The sequence below is a fragment of the Mixophyes fleayi genome, chromosome 8 (genome assembly GCF_038048845.1).
Source record: "Mixophyes fleayi isolate aMixFle1 chromosome 8, aMixFle1.hap1, whole genome shotgun sequence".
Lineage (NCBI taxonomy): Eukaryota > Metazoa > Chordata > Amphibia > Anura > Limnodynastidae > Mixophyes > Mixophyes fleayi.
This window is the reverse complement of record NC_134409.1, coordinates 108535400-108556450: the sequence shown is the minus strand read 5'-3', so window position 1 is coordinate 108556450 and position 21051 is coordinate 108535400. Positions and strand designations below refer to the sequence as shown.

Genomic DNA, 21051 nt, shown 5'->3' with positions numbered 1-21051 from the left:
TGACATCACTTGTGTCCCAGTACTTACAAAGAGACCTTGTTGCAAAGAAATACCTGCATGTGCAGGAACCCCCTGGTCATTTACACCCATGCCCATGAGCTAGCCAGGGCTTGAGAAGGAGGTGCGTGGCATAACCTGTGCACCTCAAACTAAGCACAGTGACATTTACAAAAGGTATGGACTCCTTAACTGTATCAGGAAAGACAGAAATACTCGATTTTACATTTGACTGTCACTTTATTCAACTCTTAACTAAACTGTAGAACCAGACGCACATCCTTCCACCGCCTCGTTTTTTTCCATTTTCTTCTCTCTCTCCTTCATCCCTCTGCTATCACTTATGTCATCCCTTTAATAGAAAATATTTATTTGCAATGTCTCATAGGAAAAAGCATTACATTTTATCATTTTGTGTAAAACAAATTTAAACTGTGCATGTGCCTTTGTGCATATCTAATTGATTGCTTCTGTATCCTACACAACAAATATCATAAAATAAAATAATAGAAACTCTCCAGTAAGCTGCAGTTATTAACTGAATTGTACTCTTATATCTGTTTACACAAATTTAAGAAAAATAGATAAGCAGATCAAAGCATTTCATTTATTGAATTTGCTCTACTGACCAAGACTAATGAATTTAGATAGACCAGCTAACAATACCCATTTGTCACTTTTAAAGGCATAAAATAGCTCTTGGTTTAATTTTTTGGTGTTCAGCACAAATTTAGTGAGTGTAAAAATTCATGAAATTAGGTTTTACCGTACAGACGATATTTCAAAAACTGCTCCACAAGATCTTCACCTGGTTCCACATTTGGCTGCATAATTTAGCAAGTTTTGCATGCGGATTTTGACCTTAACGGTTCCTTGTCCTTCCCCAATCACGCCACATATCGGAATCTCGGTGAATTGCGTCATAGTGGCCCCGACCCCTAACCTGTCATAATCTTTCTAAGCCTATAACAGCAGGGGGGTGGAGCCACGATGACGCAGACATTACATCATAAACCCCGCCCCCAACCACTCAACTAAAGACATTGCCAGTAACCAGGAGGTTTACCTGCTCTCCCAGGAGTCCGGGAGGATCCCCAGGTATTCGTGAGTCTCCCGGACATTCCAGGAGAGTAGGCAACTATGTGGTTTTCTGGTGGTTGAGATTCTACATCAGATAGTAAAATGTGATCTGAGATATATAACCAGATAAGTGATATATAATCAGCGAAGAGAAATTAACTCCATGATCTATAATCAGATAAAACATAGAGCTAAAAGATATGCAAACAGAAAAATGACCCTGTAACCATACAATAAGCAGATAATAGAGATATGGTTCCAGTTGTAAAGCACTGCAGAGTATGCTGGTAAATAAACATTAAAAATAAAAACATGAGCTCTGCGACTATACAGGATGAAAATGGACAACTAACCCCAGAGATATATAATCAGAGAGATAAGCTCTGAGACATACAATATGGAGAGAGATAAGCTCTGAGATGATACAGTTTTAGAAACGTGAGCTCCTAGACATTACAGCATGGATAGAAGCAGAGCCGGATTTAGACCTCATGGGGCCCAAGGCAAGATACTGGTTTGGGGCCCCTTCCCTGAAAAAATCCATAGCACTATAGTTTTTTAGCATAACATATACCACTATTCAGGGGTTGGCTGGCAGACTTTAGCCTGGGGGGGGGCAAGCACATAGCACTGGCCCATAAGTAGCGGTCCATTTTTAAAGGGTAGTTTCACCGCCAGCCCTGGGAGGGCCCTCTGGGGACCGCTGGGCCCTAGGCAATTGCCTAGGTTGCCTAGTGGGAAATCTGGCCCTGGATAGGAGTGAACCCCAAGGTATGCAATCAGATAGAGAAATGAGCTCTGCGATATACAACATAGAGAGGAATGAGCTGAGCTGCAAATTTATATAATGACAGCATCCAAGAAATATCAAATTAAATAATTAACTAAGATGCCAGAGGTGACAAATGAATGTCTAACATAAGAAGTACATGCAATTAAAGATGAAAAGAGAACAGTTATACCTTATAAAGCGTAGTCATTTCCTTCAACATTTAAATTGTATAATGTCTATAGCAGTTTATCAGTTACCAAATGCTATATGGACACAGCCATTTATACCGCTGAGGTGCTAAAAATCCAGCACCATTCAGTTTCCACAAAGAGCTTGATGAGTCTGCTATAATGGTGTGTAATGGGATAAAGAGGTTATATTACTCAATATATCTATGGCTGTTTACCTTTCTGAGGTTTATTTTACACTGTGCTTAATTGAATTGTTCTGAAATGAAAATGCCTTTATTACACAATTATAGGGGCATTTCTTACTATGATTCTCCAGTGACACATTTCATTCCAAGGCAAGAGAACCAATTATAATGACATAATTTACAGAGTCAGCCAACAATTAACTTCCAATCCTTTGTCCATACTGAGCTATTCTGAGGAAAAACAATTATGTTATTTTATATGATTTAGTGACAATCATATGAATGATACAACATAAAGGTGGAGGCGCCATGTTAACTGGACATTTTCTGTAAACTCAAAAACAGACATAGATCCTCTGCACTCACCATGTACAGACTGGGGTGCAAGAGGGGGTTGCCCACATTGTATAGACAGAAAAACAGGGATACTGTGCACTCTCCAAACACATAATTAATGCTGTGCTAAATACTGTTCTATATTAAAAACAGGGAATGTTAGTTCCATGTTAGTTCCAATATATGTTAAGCTGTTAGGACTGACCAGATGGGGAAGACTTTGGCGTGAGTTGGTCAACCAAAAGCTTGTTTTGGCAATGTCGGGACCCCGCAGGTTAAGTGTTTAAATACTTAACCCGACATTGGCGGGGGAAGTAGCATTTGGCAGAGCCTGAGCCTGATTAGGAATGAGTTTTGCTGAAAGATCTTGATTTAAAATGGCTTGTAGTTGTTTTCTGGAATTTTTGGGAAAATTTTCAGGAGACTCATAGGAACAAAGGTGAACCCTTACGCCACATAAATTTACCTATGATATTGATGTCACTGAGCTGACTAAATCAACTTCTATCTTCTTTCGGCCAGAAAAATTCAGGCTAAGTCTGTACGCAGACAACATAACCTCCCTCAGTCCTGCAAGTGTATAGAGGAATGATTCAAAAACATGGTGGCATAATGATGCATATGTGGCATTATGAGACTATATTGTATGTTGGCATTATGGAGCTGCTTAATAGGATAATAGTTTGTTCTTCCCTAGTCATTGTGTGTGACTCTACTCTGGGCCTGATGCTGAGTTGTATACAAATTTTCATAATATATGCTAAAATACAGTGCAATCAAAAATCGTATTTTCTTGTCCATATGTTGAGCAGTGGGCATTGCAAGTTGTCTGGCTCGGCATGGGCAGCATTTGGGCCAAGTTTACACCTAGTGCAAAAAAAACATATTTACATCCATATACTGAGATTTGCCAGCTACACCTTAGTAGCATATGCGCCATGTTTATGGCAGACGTACATCAAATTTATTTTTACCTAAATCGACCCAACTTACATGTGTGTATAGTATTGAGTACACTCATTATTCAAACTCTACATTAATACATATATGTGACATTAACACAGCACATCTCTATTAGAAACTCTAGGGGTTAATTTGGAACATTATTATTTCTACATTATTATTTATGCATTAATTGTCTATGTACTTGCATTTATTCCAGACTTATTTCTGGAAGCAATAGATATTTATTTTTAACATAAAAAAAATTTGGCCAAAAAGGAGAATAGATAATAAAGATCAATTAATGCAAACACCTACATACTCTCTGAAGTTACTCCTACACAATCATTTGGCTTGGCCAACATTGAGTCATCTATGGCAATGTAATGTCTACATAAACATAGTTTTCAAATAGGATAAGATGCTACATTTGTTTGCCTTTATCCACGATCTCCCTTGATTTGGCCAGCCACCACAATTACCTTTGATTGGCCAGCCACCACAATGGCCTTTGATTGGCCAGCCACCACAATGGCCTTTGCCTCCTTCTCCTCCTCTGGCTCCTCACCTCTAAGCTCCTAACCTCCTTCGGCAGCTCCTCATGTTGGTCCTTCTAATGTCAGCCTTCCTCCGCCAGGACCTGGGCCAGCTGTACAGTGCACTTTGTGCCCTGCTCTGCGAAACAGGCAAGCAAAATAGTGTGTTTTTTGCTTGGCTTTTATTAGATAACAAGTAGCTTTAATGCAGACTTACATCTCTGAGGTCTATTAAAGAAAGTAAATTAATAAATAATGTACTGCTTTACTACACACTTCACATTGTGCACATTCAGTATATTTTGCTTACACAGCTTACATTAAACCTTAAGCAAACTTTATAAGGGGATGGCCATAATAAATTAATCACTATAAATAATTCTAATAGCGTAATTGTTTTCATAGTAATTATTGTGCTTACAATTTTAATCTTGATCTTAACAATACCAATAACATAGCATTTATTTCTCTTTTAGGGATGGGGTTGAGGAATAACACTCACACATTATTTTAACTACAACATTCCAGAGTCCTCTAGGATTCTGACCTATTTGACGTACTCTAGAACAAACAATTGTTCTCATGAAAATGAACTGCTTACTTACGCCTCCTAATCTTCCTCTTCAGCTTAGTCACTTAGTGAGGAGCTCGGGCTGTCTCCGACTAAGATCGCTCCACTGATGTTGGATCTGCTTGACGGAGTGTCTGGTAGCCAACAGGTGACAAATTCACCATTTGGCAGCTTTATAGGTGCTGTTTTTAATCATATCCCTTGTGACAGGTACCTCAATGCCAAGGTGTCTATCCATGCACCCAATCATAAGCAGGAGCTCCTTTTATTGAGCCTAGCTGCTGGCATGATTGTGACCGAATTAAGCTTTTCAACAATTGCTACACTGATTGGCAGTGTGGTGTCCTGAGGGCTGTCCTTGTCAATGATGATGTTGATGCACCAATATGGATTGCAAAATATCCCATAAATTAAATGGCCACCAAGCAAAAATTCATATTATAAAAGAACTGATGAAGACTACACCACTGTTATGCCCATTTTGGAAAAATAGTGCCAAAAGTAGGCATGAAAATACACCAAAAAAACAAGAAAAATTCCAAAGCATACTATATATAAGGCACCATAGGCAAGACACAAATGGAAACGCTTGCCATTTTTCTCATTACAGTCCCACAATTGGGATGATCGTCCTGGCCACAGCTGCCTACCTAGGAAGAGGACCCTACTATGCTAAAGATGAGACGCTGGTGTTGAATGTGGGGGAGAAGTTGCACCATACCACTAGGCAGATAATAGCAATTTTTAATGAAACGAAGAGAAGTACTATGAATTGTTTAACGAATGCTGTCTTGAAGTGTTAATTTAATGAAGGATCTTTAGAAATCTTTATTATTATGATCAGTACCTGGTCACCCTCTAATACTGGAGTAGTAGTAACGATGGTATACAAATATACAATACAATAAAATGCTTATATAATTTCACATGAAAATAATAAAGTAAAGACCATGGAAAGTAATGCGAACCTATGGTATAATGATAATACAGAGGAACCAGGGGCGGGCTTGGCCACCTGGTGGTCCAGTGGTAATGCAATGCATGCAGCCTGTGCGGTCTGTCACATCGCATACTACTCAATATGGCCGCATCATTCATTCATAGAATATTGCACTACAACTGTAAAATGTAATACTTTACCAAAGTAACAATCTATATAATAATTTAGAGTTTTGACAACTAATAGCAAACAGACCACAAATGTTTGAATAACATTAATCAAGACACTTTTTCTCTAGAAAAATAAATGTTTAACATATACATAAGCAAAATAATGAAAAAAAAAATATACTAATAAAATATCAAGCCACTATAATTTGCAAATAAACATCTATAAAAATAGGGTATGACACCATGGCGATTAACTCTCCATTTCTATACGCAGCAAAATTATTTGGAACTGCTCTTCAGGATGGCCACAATTACTGATAAATAATTGTGCTTACCATTTTAATAATATTATAAATATATTTTCATGCTTTGATAATTTAACCTTTGTGGACATTGGCCTGCATATATACTCAGGAAGTTGAGAAAGTATGCAGACTAGACAGCAATATTAACAATGTTTTAAAGGAAATTTTATTTGGGGTATTATAAGAGGCATATTCAATTCAGCGCAAGGTGACGCACTGTGTCTCCGGGACAGTCTGTGGAGACACACAGCGTCAGCGTTTTTACAGAAATTTCTGCTAATTTTTCCCAGCTTCCCAAAGAGATAGACAGAAGAATAGGCGGAAATTTCTTAACATAATAGCTATACATAGGTGATCTAAACATTGAGGCAATGTTCAGCGGCACCTCGCGGCGAATTGAATCTGTCCCTAAGTTTGTTATTTGCTTAAAACGTGTGGTTGTCATACTATATGATTTTTATTCAAATGAAAAGATGAAATGGTGCGTTTATAGTAAATTATTGTCACAATTCACGGCAGGGAATATGGTTCCTGAGTTTGTCATGCAGGAATACAGGAACAAAGTAGAAGAGCTTTGTGAGCTGAGATCCGGAGAATAATCCCACTGAACAGTAGAGCCGAGATGCTGGAAAGGATGGTAAACTCTGTGAGCTGATATCCAGGAATGAACAGAGCTGAGTCAGACATGCAGAAATACAGGAACAGGTAGGCTGGAACCAGGGAGCCACCTCTTCACACAGTCAGGGCTGACAAACAAAGAACAGGCAACTTAGTGTTAGCCCAGGTGCCTTAAATAGTGAGGTAAAGACAGGCTGGACGAATGAGAGCAGAAGGGAGAAGTTCTAAATGACAGGATGGGTCTGCGTATGCGCAGACCCGGAACCAAGATGGCAGCCGCCATCGGACGGGCATGGCGCCCAACGCCGATGGGGACCCCCGCATTTGGCAGGTGAGAGTATCAAGTCCCTTCTACTGGGGCGATATGTGCTAATTATTTGATCCATCTGGTTCCTTCTTATACAAAAGAAACAAGTTTTGTACAATTAGTTGCTTGAAATGGTCAGCAATTAGGCCCATGTTTGAATATATGTTAGTGTACAAAAGTTTAGCTTGTATAATTATTGAAGTGTCTAATAATTAATTTCAACTGCAAATAAGTAGTTTATTTAACTTGTTTTTTCTTTTCAAGGATTAATATGATAACGCCAACTAATTAATGGGCTCAAGACCTGCCTCTACTCTTGCAGTCCATAGTGCTCGGGCCACACAGAGTCAGGTGCGGAGCGCTAAATATAGCCCTGATTATTTCACTATATGGTGGAATTATAGGCTGTATAGAGACATTATAAGTATACATGGTGGGATTATTTAACTTTATGGTGATATGGAACTGTCACACTGATGTAGCTGGAGGGTTTTGGGACTGTATGTGTTGAATATTAGACTATACTGGACAGTTTGGTCTGATGTGCACAGTATATACTTTGTTTGGCTATGTTGTGCATTCTAAATATTTACCCTTTCCATACCTCCAAAGTTTGTAAGTTGGGGAATCAGGACAATGTGCATGTGTCACTGCAAATTAAATGGGGTCGTGACAATGAAAAGCTTAAGGACATACACTCACTCACAAATCAAAATGGACTGTCCAAACAACTTTGGCACCTTGGTGCATCAATACTACTGGAGAACAGGAATGGAGGCAACACAAGGAGGAGGATTAGGACTCCGGCAACATCAAGTCTATGACTGCAGAATACAGGAAGGGTAACCCAGGCAGCCTCGCTTGATATGCGTGTGTCACACTCAGGATACACTCAGTCTAGATTTGTGCAGACATAGCAAGGTGAGTAGTCTAACAGCCCCCTGGTTTTCACCAAGAACCACCGCAAGGTGGGATGGACTTGGTTGCAAGGGAACTGCAGGTCGTGGCCCTTGGTTTGGTCCCTAGACGTGAGCGGAATGGGAGAAACTGACAATACAATAGAAGTAGTATTAAGGTGCCTTGAGGGTGCTGGGGTATTCAAAGAAAGGCAGTAGACGTCAGTCTGAGCAGAGCAGGTAAAGTGTCTGGATACAAGCCAGTCGGTACACAGGTCAGATGGCAGCGGTACACAGGATTTGACAAGAGAGTGGTCTGGTATACAAGCCGTTCAGTACACAGGTCAGATGGCAGCGGTACACAGGATTTGACAAGAGAGTGGTCTGGTATACAAGCCGGTTCGGTACACAGGTCAGATGGCAACGGTACACAGGATAAGACAGGAGAGTAGTCTGGTATACAAGCCGGTTCAGTACACAGGTCAGATGCCAGCGGTACACAGGATTTGACAAGAGAGTAGTCTGGTATACAAGCCGGTTCGCTACACAGGTCAGATGTCAGCGGTACACAGGAATTGACAGGAGAGTGGTCTGGTATACAAGCCGGTTCGGTACACAGGTCAGATGGCAGCAGTACACGAGATTTGACAGGAGAGTGGTCTGGTATACAAGCCGGTTCGGTACACAGGTCAGATGGCAGCGGTACACAGGATTTGACAAGAGAGTGGTCTGGTATACAAGCCGGTTCAGTACACAGGTCAGATGGCAGCGGTACACAGGATTTGACAAGAGAGTGGTCTGGTATACAAGCCGGTTCAGTACACAGGTCAGATGGCAGCGATACACAGGATTTGACAAGAGAGTGGTCTGGTATACAAGCCGTTCGGTACACAGGTCAGATGGCAACGGTACACAGGATAAGACAGGAGAGTAGTCTGGTATACAAGCCGGTTCAGTACACAGGTCAGATGCCAGCGGTACACAGGATTTGACAAGAGAGTAGTCTGGTATACAAGCCGGTTCGGTACACAGGTCAGATGTCAGCGGTACACAGGATTTGACAGGAGAGTGGTCTGGTATACAAGCCGGTTCGGTACACAGGTCAGATGGCAGCAGTACACGAGATTTGACAGGAGAGTGGTCTGGTATACAAGCCGGTTCGGTACACAGGTCAGATGCCAGCAGTACACAGGATTTGACAGGAGAGTAGTCTGGTATACAAGCCGGTTCGGTACATAGGTCAGATGTCAGCGGTACACGGGATTTGACAGGAGAGTGGTCTGGTATACAAGCCGGTTCGGTACACAGGTCAGATGGCAGCAGTACACAGGATTCACAGAGGCAGCTAACCAGGGAGCCAAGACAGGAACACCAGAATAATAGCAACAGAGCGTAGGAGACACAATGGCAGAGTCAGGAGGACTAACCTGTTGATCTGACACAGGTATGATGTCAGATCCTCCCTTTTATTTCAAATTTCCCGCCACAGGGTCACATGATGAGATCCGACGGGGAGTCACGTGACCTCCTCACCGCGAACTCGGAAGTGCGGCTGACATCGCTGGAACGAGGACAGGCAAGCGTTCTTACAGCGTGTTCTTTTCAGCCTATGTGTGAATAGACTGATTGACTTTGTTTTTATAATATATTGTCTGATACTTTTGGTCATGTATGTATCTTCTATATTTCTTGCACGAAACAGAAATGATCTTTATATAGGATGTGTGACTGGAGGAAAATTATGGGAAAAGTAAAAGACACTATATAGAACTATAGATTATGGAGTAGAAGGACTGTTCACATTGACCTAACACACTGTTAGACAACAGTAAGTGCATTTGTTACGAGCCACGGCGGTGCCCAGCCGCCGCGACTCACTCACCCGCGTCCCGGCCGTCGCCATGACGACCGGGACGTCATTTCCGGCCATAACCCGGCCGTTGCCGGGGCAACCAGTAGACGCTTCAGAGCTGCGGCCCGGCAATAGGAGGAGGCCGGGCGCAGCGTTCTACAGCCTGTGGGCTAATTAATATGGGCAGATTATAGGAGGCAATTACAGGCATTAGCCTGCAACTGTGCAGGCCAGGGGCAAGCCCTGATTGGCTCTGTTAGTGACTGCTTTATTAACCTGCAGGAGTGTGTTCAACCTGTGATTGGTTCAGCTGGGTATTTAAGGCAATGAGGTCTGCTGCCTCATTGCCGGTTATAGCTCCTGTGTTCCAGTCTGCTAACCTGCTAGTTCCTGTCCTGTATCCTGTTATCGCTATTTGACTCCCCGTGTATGACCCTTGGCTTTGATTTGGACCTTGCTCGTGTTTCCTGTGACCCTGATCTCTGGCCTGTTTACCCGTTCTGCTATTTGCCTGTGACCCCTGACCTCAGCTTGTTCATCAATACTCTTGTCTGCTGCCGGCCCTTGACCTCTGCGTGGACCTGACTCCTCTTGCCTGGGTTCTCCCCAGCTGGTACGCACTTCACGACCCTCTGTCAGTCTGCGGCCCAGTCTGTCCCCACCATCAGGGGCTCCAGTGAACACCTGACTGGCAGAGTAGATTCCGGGTTGTGTTGTGCCGGCTGGAGGAGTTCCTAACATTATAACCGGCCCACTCACGGAGACAAGGTTAGAATGGATACAAGTGGATCCACACCGTCTCCGGCACAAACCCTAGCAGGCCACGTTGAGTCCTTGTATCAGATGATGCAGGGATTGGCTGAGCGTATGTCTGTTCAAGAAGAAGCCACAAAAGCTTCACAACCGACTCCAGGTCCCATCTGTGAACCCAAAATGAACTTACCAGATCGGTTCTCCGGAAATAGAACCCTGTTTCGGAACTTCAGGGAGAGCTGCAAACTCTATTTTCGGATGAGACCCCGCTCCTCCGGTTCAGAGCAGCAAAGAGTTGGGATTATTATTTCCCTTCTACAGGGTGACCCCCAGTCCTGGGCGTTTTCTTTGCCGCAGACCAGTCCGGCCATGCAGTCCGTAGACTCCTTCTTCGAGGCACTGGGTCTACTGTATGATGACCCGGATCGAGTGGCCTCCGCGGAAGCTCGTCTACGGTCCTTGAAACAAGGCCGACGGTCGGCAGAAGAATACTGTGCTGAATTCCGTAGATGGTCACCTGATAGTGGATGGAACGACCCTGCCTTACGAAGTCAGTTCCATCTCGGCCTATCTGAACAGATTAAAGATTCTTTGGTGCAATACCCGTCTCCTAGTTCTCTGGAGGATCTGATGCACCTCTCCATTAAAATTGACAGGAGATATAAGGAGCGGAAAACTGAAAAGGAAACATCATCACCTCCATCCGCCTTCGTCCCTGTTTCCCAGGATGGTGAGGAGCCTATGCAATTAGGAGCATATCGTCTCTCTTCTGAAGAGAGAGACAGGAGACGTTCGCAAGGTCTATGCCTATACTGTGGCATAAAAGGCCACTTCTCCCGTTCTTGCCCAAATAAGTCGGGAAAAGACCATGCCTAGGGAATGAGGGGAAAGTTCACCTAGGTCTGCAAATTATCTCCCTGAAAAATGCTGTATTAATCCCTGCACAGCTCACCTTCCGGGCTCGCTCTGTGGACCTGTCGGCCTTCATTGATAGCGGAGCTGCAGGCAACTTCCTTGATATTGGGTTTGCCCGCTCTGCCGGAATTCCGATGGTAAAACTCAACTCTGCCATTACTGTCTGTGGCTTAGACGGAGGTCCGTTGCCTGGTGGCAAGATTTCCTGGGAGACCCCGCCACTACAGTTGAAGATCGGAGCTCTCCATTCTGAGTCAATCACCTTCTTCCTGATCGATTGTTCGTCGGTTCCTATGATCTTGGGCCACCCATGGCTTTCCTGTCATAACCCTGTCATAGACTGGGTAAAAGGAGAGATTGTCAAGTGGAGTACTTATTGTACACAGTCTTGTTTGTCACTGTCTCTGAGTATGATTCAGCCTATTCCGGAGCGGCATCCCTCACAGTATCATGACTTCTGGGACGTGTTCTCCAAGAAGGCTGCTGATACCTTACCGCCACATCGTGACTTTGACTGTGCCATCGAACTTATTCCTGGTTCCAAGTTACCTAAGGGGCGTTTGTATTCCCTTTCTGCTCCAGAAACAAAATCCATGCAGGAGTATATCGACGAAAACCTGGAGAGAGGCTTCATCAGGCCATCTAAGTCTCCCGTAGGAGCAGGATGCTTCTTTGTATCAAAAAAAGATGGAGGGTTAAGACCTTGTATTGACTACCGGGGATTGAATCATATCACAGTCAAGAACACCTATCCCCTTCCGCTCATCTCGGTATTGTTTGATCAGCTAAGAGGGGCTACTGTCTTCACTAAAATCGACCTTCGCGGAGCATATAATCTCATCCGTATCAAAGAAGGAGATGAGTGGAAGACGGCGTTCAATACGCACTCTGGCCACTACGAGTATCTGGTCATGCCGTTTGGCCTCAGCAATGCGCCTGCAGTGTTCCAGGACTTGATCAACGAGGTCCTCCGAGATTTCCTGGGTGGTTTTGTGGTCGTCTATTTAGATGATATCCTCATCTATTCCAAATCTTTACTCGCACATCAGACTCACGTCAAACAAGTCTTACAAAAATTGCGGGAAAACCATCTCTACGCCAAGCTGGAAAAGTGTGAGTTTGAGGTGCAGAAGGTATCCTTTTTAGGTTACGTAATCTCTTCTGAGGGATTTTATATGGATTCAACAAAGGTCCAGGCTATTGTGGATTGGGTACAACCCAACAATCTAAAGGCAGTACAGAGGTTTCTGGGCTTCTCCAATTATTATCGAAGGTTCATTCACAACTTCGCTGACATTGTGGCTCCCATTGTGGCTTTGACCCGTAAAGGAATGGACCCAACTAATTGGTCGTCTCAAGCAGTAGCCTCATTCAAAAGTCTGAAAATGGCCTTTATCTCAGCTGAGATCCTTAAACATCCAGATCCAGCTAAAGCATTTGTTCTAGAGGTCGATGCCTCGGACGTCGGGGCCGGCGCCATTCTATCACAGAAGGATCCTCATACTAATCGTCTACACCCATGTGCCTATTTCTCCCGTCAGTTCTCTTCAGCAGAAGCCAACTACGACGTCGGTAATAGAGAACTATTGGCAATCAAGTGGGCCTTCGAGGAGTGGCGGCATTGGTTGGAGGGTGCTTCGCATCAGATCTCTGTCATTACCGACCACAAGAACTTGCAATATATACAGTCAGCCAAGCGCTTAAACCCTAGACAGGCCCGCTGGGCATTATTTTTTACCCGGTTCAATTTCCTGATCACCTACAGACCAGGTTCCAAGAATGTCCGGGCAGATGCCCTGTCCAGGAGTTTCATGGCACACCATGTTCCAGTTACTAACCCAGAGTCTATTATTCCTCCTTCCATAATCCATGCTGGGTTAACCCAAGATCTGAATGTCACACTGCAGAGATTCCAGAAATTAGCCCCAGATGCTACTCCGGAGCAACGACTTTTTGTTCCAGTCCACGTAAGAAAGGCGGTTCTTGTGGAAGCACATTGCAGTAGGGCTGCTGGGCACCCTGGAATTTACAAGACGCTAGAAATCCTTTCCCGCACGGTCTGGTGGCCATCCATGTCTGCCGACGTCAAGAGGCATGTCCTCTCATGTGAGATTTGTGCTAGAAACAAAGTGCCTAGGATCCGTCCAGTAGGCCAATTAGTTCCTTTGGCCCCTCCTGCGAAACCATGGACTCATCTGTCTATGGACTTTGTAGTGGATCTACCACCTTCTGCAGGACACAACACGATTTGGGTCGTGGTAGACCGGTTCAGCAAAATGTCACACTTCATTCCGTTAACCAAACTACCTTCTGCTCGGGATTTGGCTCTCTTATTCATTCAACATATTTTCAGGCTCCATGGACTCCCTACTGACATCGTCTCTGATCGGGGTTCTCAGTTTATAGCACAATTCTGGAGGTCCTTCTGTACCCTTCTCGGAATCAAGGTCAGTTTATCATCCGCCTACCACCCTCAGTCAAATGGGCAAACTGAAAGGGTTAACCAGTCCCTAGAAAAATTTTTGTGATGTTACACATCGGAGTTCCACGATAATTGGTCTTCCCTGTTACCCTGGGCGGAATTCGCCTGTAATAATTCCTGTCACTCAGCTACAAAAATCTCTCCGTTCTTCTGCAATTATGGTTTTCACCCCAGATCTAACTCCCTGTATTCACTCCAGTCCGTTGGTATCCAGGAGATCCGCTCCACTGCAAGAGATCTCAGAGTTATCTGGAAGAAAGTTCACTCATCATTGAGACAAGCCTCACTTGTGGCAAAAAAAAATTCGGACCGACATCGTACCACCTGCTCCCTTAAGGTTGGCCAGAAGGTGTGGCTGTCTACAAAAAATATCAGGCTCAGACAGCCTTGCAAGAAGTTGGGCCCTAAGTTCATCGGGCCGTTTCCTATCATCAAACAGGTGAACCCCGTCGCATTTAGGTTAAAAATTCCGGCCTCATTGAGAATTCCCAACACATTTCATTGTTCTCTGTGGAAACCGGTACTATTTCCTGGTCAAACCCAGTCTTCAAGTGTGCCTGGGAGAGGTTCCAGTGAACCACAAAAATTTGTGATTCAAAAGGTCCTTGATTCTAAAAAAGTTCAAGGACAGGTGCATTTGCTCAGACAATGGAGGAATCGCGGATTGGAAGAGAGATCTTGGGTTCCGCGGAGACAACTCCATGCCCCAAAGAAACTGAAGGAGTTCTTCAAAAAATTCCCTAGAAAACCAGGATGTCGGGGTCCCTCGACCCCTCCTCAAGGGGGGGGGGTACTGTTACGAGCCACGGCGGTGCCCAGCCGCCGCGACTTACTCACCCGCGTCCCGGCCGTCGCCATGACGACCGGGACGTCATTTCCGGCCATAACCCGGCCGTTGCCGGGGCAACCAGTAGACGCTTCAGAGCTGCGGCCCGGCAATAGGAGGAGGCCGGGCGCAGCGTTCTACAGCCTGTGGGCTAATTAATATGGGCAGATTATAGGAGGCAATTACAGGCATTAGCCTGCAACTGTGCAGGCCAGGGGCAAGCCCTGATTGGCTCTGTTAGTGACTGCTTTATTAACCTGCAGGAGTGTGTTCAACCTGTGATTGGTTCAGCTGGGTATTTAAGGCAATGAGGTCTGCTGCCTCATTGCCGGTTATAGCTCCTGTGTTCCAGTCTGCTAACCTGCTAGTTCCTGTCCTGTATCCTGTTATCGCTATTTGACTCCCCGTGTATGACCCTTGGCTTTGATTTGGACCTTGCTCGTGTTTCCTGTGACCCTGATCTCTGGCCTGTTTAACCGTTCTGCTATTTGCCTGTGACCCCTGACCTCAGCTTGTTCATCAATACTCTTGTCTGCTGCCGGCCCTTGACCTCTGCGTGGACCTGACTCCTCTTGCCTGGGTTCTCCCCAGCTGGTACGCACTTCACGACCCTCTGTCAGTCTGCGGCCCAGTCTGTCCCCACCATCAGGGGCTCCAGTGAACACCTGACTGGCAGAGTAGATTCCGGGTTGTGTTGTGCCGGCTGGAGGGGTTCCTAACAGCATTTGACTATTTATTGGGATTATTACAACATTGCTTTGAAACTTGATACATATTATCTTTTGGCTTGGGGACTTCTAATTGAAATGAAAACTTTAAAAGTGTCTATTTTATACATGCATATATCTAAGAATTGCAAACTTATGTATCCTGAATAATGCATTCATAATCTAAATGGCAAATTGGCCTGAACAAAGATATTGCTCTGAACTGCTCTGCTTCTGTTTTACATCGAATAAGCTGAATATTATTTGTTATACTGTTACATTTAATAGTTATTAGACAGATGTATACTAGAGGTGGTGGGGAAAACTACTTATTTCCTAACAGCAGCTAATTGTATATAAGGGGACAGAATAGAAGGGACAGGGCTGTGGTTATTTATTTATCTCTGTTACATTTAATAGAGCTCATCACTAAGGGCTGTATTGGACAACCTACAGGACTTTCCTTACCTTGCGTTCAGAGGCTGACTGTTAAATTTTAGCGTGGGGGGGTGAGATTTGGATCAGCTGCCTATGTTTATTATAGAAGCTGGAGGATTTCTTGCTGGTTTTGGCGCAACTCTACAGAGAGGTGCGGAGTTTAACGTGCCTCTGGTCTTCGCCAGGGACCCTCGGGAAACACGCAAGTCACGGTCCTCAAAGAGAGTAAACAGCCGTGCAGGCAGAAAGGTACCGAAGGGAGATCCACAAACTTAGGCAATCCGGGTCAAACCGTGCTGGCAGAAAAGGTGCCGAAGGAAGATCCACAAACTTAGTCATATAGCCAAAGTCAATCACAGGGATATATATCAGCAAAACCAGAAGGGAGAACCTTGAGCAGGTCAGGATACCACCGACGTCAATACACAGGAGCAACAGGATATCAAGACACAGGAAGTGCCAGAGTCGTGTATAAATAGAGGAAGGAAAGAACGTAATTACCGGTGGTGGTGACATGAATCACCGCCGCCAAGACCAGGAATAGCGTCCTGTTGCCTAGCAACGGTACGCGCATTAGCATAGCCGTCCAGCGTGTGGCCGGAGGTTATGCGTCTGGTTGCCAAGAAACCAGACATGAGCGCATCCACGGAGGCAGGCGCCCGTCCCTATGTGGAAGCGAAAGCACACGGACGGAGCCTGACACCTATTAGGAACATTTTAAAGGAAAATAAAATGCAGGTAGCCGAGTGACCCAGCGCAAGGTAGCCTTCTATGGGTCCAGCCCAGGGGCCAGATGTCCTCCTGCCCCCCAGCAGAGCCATCCCCTGCTTGCACCCTACCTTCCATTTATTTATTTTCATTCCTATTCCAGAGTTCTCTGTGACTAAGAGAATGACCAGCAGTGGGAAGATGTAATATCACAGTACACTAGTAGAGTTCTGATTCTTACTCCAAATATTAAGAATTCTGAGCACAATCCCCAGCAACCTTCAACACACACTTTCAATGCCATGCGTACCAGTGGCGGATTATTACAGCAGATTATTATTTTGCAATGGTTGATTTTCCAGTTGCCCAGTCAACCCCTCTCTAATTTCAGATGCAAACTGCTGTCTGCAAATCTCGCCGCCTAAATCCCAACTTTCTGCATCATTAAGATGCCCAGTAAAAAAAAGACTATCATCATATGTTGATGCTGGGAGCAGTGTATCCTAAAACAGAGACATTTTTCCTGCACCACTTCCCTCCCTTTATGTGTGGTTTTTAAAGTTTGGTACAGTTCCAAAAAGGTGTTGGTTATAAAGTATAAAGTACAAACATAAATGGAAATAAGGCCTTAGCAAACACTACTGTAAATATTAACTGGGTGGTTTCATAGAGGGATTACTCCACTGAGACCTCTGCGGTTCACAGATTACACTGGTACAGACTAGCACAATCTATTCTCTTAACAGGATGTATGCATACGGCCTGTTCTACTGCTCATCCAATCAGCTCAATCCTGACAACCTACATAATCTCACTTAATTATCCAGATTGAGTTTGGGAGTTTTGAGGTCAGGTCACATGGTACAATGAAGGGGTTTGCACCAATGCATTAAGGAGACTGGAGTTCTTTTAAGCACTTTTTCACATGAGTGCACTTGTGAGCCGTACTCTGTTCTGTGTTCTGAACCATTTGCACACACAGTGGATACTAAGGGCTAGATTTACTAAACTACGGGTTTGAAAAAGTGGAGATGTTGCCTATAGCAACCAATCAGATTCTAGCTGTCATGTATTTAGTGCACTCTACAAAATGACAGATAGAATCTGATTGGTTGCAATAGGCAACATCTCCACTTTTTCAAACCCGCTGTTTAGTAAATATACCCCTAAGTGCAGAAAGAGATAATGGATTTCTGTTACTATGTGTGGTCCTTTCATTCAGGCATATTCAAAATGGCCACCAAAAAACAGTACTGCTGAAATGTGCATTAAAGGATGAAAATGCATAAAATCCATATATTTGCCCCTGTCTCTTGGACTTTATCAGTGGTATGTCTGACTGAAATATGTTACTGCCCCGCACATCTAGTAGTCTGGTACTTTATTGCTTAGTTTGAATAATTTAATTAAAAAAATAACCTACTGTAAAGCGGCAGACAGTTGGCACCACAAAAGTAGTGTAAAGAAAGATTCTACAGGCCCAGTGGTATGACAGAGAGGCAAAGGTACCCCCAGTAGTGTTGGAATAAAACAAGGAACACAGGGCTGAAACTGCATAAACTTGTGGGTTTATTCTCTTTGCTTGTGGCATAAGCAGCAGCAGATAAGTAGCAGTAGTGTAGAAAAGTAACAGCACTATACCATCAACATGCAATGTTATTCAACATGTCACAAAATAAATAATATTTTAGGAATCTTGGTTCAATAATATGCAAACATAAACTGACATAACACATAGGTCACTGAATAAATATATCCCAATTTAAATTTAGGTACTGTGCTTCAGTGAAAAGGATTTCACTGGACAAATACTTTAGGAGACAACCAGTTGCTACAAGTTAATTAGACCATTACACTAAATGCTGCAGCAGCAGATAATATAGACCAATCAATCACAATAGTTTTAGTGCAATTATACAAATCATACCTATCACACAAAAATCAGTAGAGATGCAACAAGGGGTAATCCAGCTGGTTCGGGTTAGATGCTTTCTAGTTCACTGTAAGATATACAGAACCCAAGAGAGTAAATGATAATCTACAGGTTTAAGCGGAGTTTCAGCTGACACATGAAGCTTATTTACTTTAACAAGGTGTAAATCAGTAGTCAACTTGACAGAGCTTCTCCAATTAATTTCAATAGTTCATTCTTTTCAATGCAGTTTCTACATGTAGTGCACAAACGGGAAACCCCGGTGATTTGTTACATTCTGGATGTATATTAGTGCATATCAACTGCATGTCAACCTCATATGACACATGCACAAACACATAACATTAATGTGCATTTTCACATGTGGATTGTACTCATCATACTATGAGAAAAAATCTTCAGGTCCTCACGATAGTATAACCAGGTATGTAAATTATTTGTGTCAAAAGAAAGAAGAAATCTTCACAAAATGTCTTTATATCTCTCTGTTAAATTGTTAAAACTTTGCAGCAGAGCTCTAGACTTTAATAAACTAATTATCAGATAATAAATGGTAAAAAAAAGGGGACACTTTTCACATTAGGTTCTGTGACAGGGTTTTTTTTTAACCTGTGACCCTCCCACGACTCTATTAATGCTCTCTCTCTCCTACAGTCACCTGTCAGTGACAACAGAGTATTTCATTCCTCAGGATCACTCTCACTGAGACTAAGCGTCACCATGGAGACCCTCCAAACTTTGTGTATTGTATCCTCAGCTTGTACAGCCCAAGTTGTCTGGTGCTTAGTAACCACTGCTGATCTCTCAGCACACACTGGACACGCTGGGCATATCCATAACAGGGAGTAGCTGTGCTGGAAGAAGAGACACGAAAAAAGTTTCTTACATGGAGAAATCGGGAGCAGGTAAGGATGATTGCCACCAAATTACTGTGGACTTTTATTTAAGTAACTCCACACATGTGCAGTTGTATCAATATAGAGACTTCAGGTGAAATCTGCATTCAGAGATTTTTGCAGAAGTTCAGACTGTTTCCTGATATTAAATCCATCCCTGGGTGTATATAAACAATGGGGGTTTGGGGTAATTTATGCAACAGGCAATTGAAATAGTTCCATTGAAATTTAATTTTCTGGTGTCTAAAAATGAGCACATTTTGCCCATGTTATTGCAATTATAAAATTGTAAAAAAGACAAACAGACGTTTTGGCACCCTGTGATAAAGAGTCAGGTTGACGGGTATGAAAATAATTGTGTCCTTAACACTGACAGCTGCTATCCCAAATAGTAAATTGTTTCAGTTTAAGCAAATATTTATTTTTATGAAGGAAAACATAACCATTCCAGGGGTCAGAATGGGGATCTGAACTACTTAACCAAACATCTTGTATGGAGGAATGGGTCTGCGAGTACCTTAACCATCTATTCCGGGTGCTGGAATGGGTGTCTGAGGACCTTAGCCATCCATTCCGGCAGAGGGAATGTGGTCCAGAGTACCTTAGCAATCCATTCTGGGTACCGTAATGGAGATCTGAGTACCTTAGCCACCCATTCCAGGTGCCGGAATGGATGTCCGAGTATCTTAACCATGCATTCTGGTTGCCGGAATGGAGGTCTGACTACATTAATCATCCAGAATGGAGGTCTGACTACATTAAGCATCCGGAATGGAGGTCTGACTACATTAAGCATCCATTCCGGCTCCCGAAATGGAGGTCTGACTACATTAAGCATATTTTCCAGGTGCTGGAATGGAGATGTGAGTACCCTAGACATTCTTTCTGGGTGCCGGAATGGAGGTCTGAGCACATTAAGCATCTTTTCCAGGTGCCGGAATGGAGGTCTGAGTACCCTAGACATTCTTTCTGGGTGCCGGAATGGAGGTCTGAGTACCTTAAGCATCCATTCCGGCTTCCAGAATGGAGGTCTGAGTTACTTAACCACCCTTTCCATGTTCCGAAACGGGGCCCAACTGCCTTCTATTCCAGAAGCTGCAATGGGACTCGGAGTACCTTAATCTTCCAATCTGGGTTCCGGAATAGGGTTTTGTGTATATTAACCATCCATTATATCTGACATTTGTGGCAAAGTAATTTCAATTAGAGTGTTGGGAGGAACTGCTTTTGTAACAAATGGCCAATATCTGAAATATATCACTGTTACTTAGTACTAGCTGGAGGGATAGGGTTAACACAATATAAACACAGAAATAATGTGCAAAGCTAATTACATAGATATGTGCAACGATTAAATGCTTAGCAGACCAAGACTATGGTCTTGGATGTTTGCGTAGTCTGTTCATGGTTGTTTTTTTTTGACCTGCATGTGGATTATAGGTTTAATAAGAAGGTCCCCTTGGATCTATGGGTTTAGGGTGAAGATGCTAGGATGGATCTAGGTGAGAATAAATAAAGAAGGGTAAGGAGGGTTGTGTCCAGGTGTGTTTATTTACAATAAAATATTTTTTCTCTTGTGCATTTCTATTTATATTTTTCTCTGGTGCACTACAAGTCGCAGTGGGGCCAGAAGTGGGGCTCTGAGTAGCTTAGTCTACATTCTTCAAAGCATAAGATACACTTTTTGCATTCAAC

The 21051-nt window shown here is 43.5% G+C and overlaps 1 protein-coding gene and 1 long non-coding RNA gene across 3 annotated transcripts in view; one reads left to right on the top strand and one right to left on the bottom strand.

Annotated features, from left to right (window-relative positions):
* Nucleotides 1-217: 217 nt before the first annotated feature.
* Nucleotides 218-923, bottom strand: LOC142100157 (uncharacterized). Of its 2 annotated transcripts, none has more exons than XR_012678744.1 (2): nucleotides 764-923; nucleotides 218-349 (listed from the first exon to the last, which is right to left on the bottom strand). It is a non-coding gene; the product is annotated as an uncharacterized LOC142100157 (long non-coding RNA). The 2 variants fall into 2 exon arrangements; XR_012678743.1 differs by having other exon boundaries at nucleotides 806-923.
* Nucleotides 924-19162: 18239 nt separating this feature from the next.
* The window catches only part of CFAP92 (cilia and flagella associated protein 92 (putative)), a 70044-nt gene continuing 68155 nt past the window's right edge, over nucleotides 19163-21051 (top strand). Inside the window, exon 1 of the mRNA XM_075183137.1 lies at nucleotides 19163-19365. The gene's annotated coding sequence lies outside the window, so the exon portion shown is untranslated. The remainder of the gene's footprint in view (nucleotides 19366-21051) is intronic.